We start from the raw sequence: 2,302 nt of genomic DNA, 5'->3' as shown, positions 1-2,302 counted from the left end.
TGATTCTCTTGGAAGAAAACCCTTCCAAGTAAAATTTCTTATATTTTAAAAAATTTTTGTGATTTTTGTAATTTTTGCTGCATACAAAGGCAGACACAGTAGAACCATGAATAATAATAAAACACTAGAGCATGACCAGTGCTGCTGAAGTTACCTGTGCTCCTCCGCAGCCAATCTCTTATCTCTCATCCACTCCACCAACTCTTCCTTTCAAAGAGTAGGATTTCTCTGTTTCCTTTTTTACTGCTTTGTTCTTCCTTAGGGTTGCTGGTAGCATATGGAAGGGGGAAAGGAGTCAAAGCAGGACAGTGCTGGAGGGGAGAGCTGAGAAGTTGTAATGAGAGGGTGCGCACAGGGCTGGCATCAGAAGGAAGCAAAGCATGGCAGGACCTGAGGGTTCCTGGGGGGCCTGGGATTGGCCTTCATGAATGGTGGCTGTTTTTTGCTCCCTCTTCACTTTCCTCCATGCTCCATTGAGCTAGCAGCATGCAGCTGAGAAGCTGAAGTTCTCCTAAACATGTGGCCTCCAGTGCAGCTGCTCTGCCCCGTCCCAGGCTCCCAGCCAGCTCTGCATTAGGAAAAGGAAGTCGATGCCCGAGGAAAGAAGCTCCCCCAGGTAGACCTGCTGAGACCTTGGCACAAGTGGCACCATGTGACAGAAGTTGTCTTGAGAGAAAATGCTGTACTTCTAGACCTTCCAGAGAGATGAGTGTGTCCTACTTCTGGGTAAGATCTGTTTGACAAACCCAGCTTGTGGTCTTCCACTGGGAAGACCTCCATTGAACATTTTGATAAAGTGTCCTGACTTGGTGGCATCACCGTCCTTCTCTTGGATAAACATCATTACCTTTAGGACATTTTCCCCTGGGGTTTTCCATTAGAGTGTCTTGAGCCACTCTGCTGAAATTATCAGTGATGGCGGCAATGCTGATATGACCAGTGTCAAACAATAACCAAGTAAATCTGCAGATGGTCATCAAGGGCCAAATTTCTTGTCATGTACTGCTTTGATTTAAAATTCCCATTGCCCCTCAGACCTTGCTTTGAACACTATGCATTTTTGAAGATTAATTTCTTTCTGTCTGACTTAAATCTAAGAATGATTAAATTTTGTTTTTTCCCATGGTTTAATCATGAAACATTTTGTAAGCAAACAGCCTTGAGATCTGTGATTACTGAGACACAGACAATATCCTTATTATATTAGAAAGAAAGCAAGAATTGACCATCTGTCCTATTACTATCATCTTATCTCCTGCATTCCTGGTTATCTTTGATTGTGTGTTGGACATTGTATTTCTAAAATATTTGTAGAAATAATTTGAGGCCTATAAAGATGTTTCCTGCTTCCAGAGAGGACTTTGTTTCCTTCTGCCAGCCTCATAGGCACATGTAAATCTAATTTCATGCTTTGAGATGTTCTGGGCAACCCTGATGACTTAAAGCCTGGCTTCAGCCTGTACAAGGATGGGTTTACTTCCAGTTAATCTTTACTTTTGGATGTAGTCCTTAGGGTTCCAACCCAAAGTGGGGAATGTTTTATCAGGGTCTCTACATTGGTGAGCCCTAAAGCCCAGTGTTCCCCCTCACCCAAAGAAGCTGTAAAAAACACAACATCACCTCTCAGACACCTGTTTCAGATCAGCAGATGCCCCCAGAGAAAGTGCAGCCTCACTTCTCTCTCAGGAGAATTCCTTCTGTCCCAAATTTTGACCTGGCAATTCTTTACTATCTTTTAACTCTTTGATGCTATTAAGAAGGTCTTTTACATCTTCTCTTCATTTTTTAAGTTATCTTCAGCAGGATGGTTAACCTGAATTACCTAGTCACTGATTTCCAGAAGTCAAAGTTCAAAGGTAAAATCCGTATTAACCTGGGTAACAATTACAATATCCATAGCTAAGGCTTCAGGGTTTACTCTGTGCCAGTCACTTTATGTACTTCATCTCATTTATTACTTAGAATTGCCTATGAGGTGACTATTACTATTTCTGTTTTACTAATAGGAAAACAGGCTTAGAGCAGGTAAGTACCGTGGTCATGTTCTCATAGCTAGTAAGTGGTAGAGCTGGGATTTAGATCCAGCTCTGCCTGAGTCCAGCTCATGTTGTCTGTCACTCCCCTCTTAAGACCTAATTCTTCTGATGGCCTAAAGACCCTATGGGACATACACAGCTGCTTATGCCACGAGCCTGTCACGTGTCCTCAGAACTAAAGCAAGAATGACTTCTATTCCATTATATTGTATTTTCCTTCTGATGTCGAGGTAGAAAGCAGGGTTTGTTTTGTTTTGTTTTGTTTT

Source organism: Galeopterus variegatus, unplaced genomic scaffold, assembly GCF_000696425.1.
Source record: "Galeopterus variegatus unplaced genomic scaffold, G_variegatus-3.0.2 Scaffold5200, whole genome shotgun sequence".
NCBI lineage: Eukaryota > Metazoa > Chordata > Mammalia > Dermoptera > Cynocephalidae > Galeopterus > Galeopterus variegatus.
The sequence above is the reverse complement of the archived record's forward strand: the minus strand, read 5'-3'. Positions refer to the sequence as shown.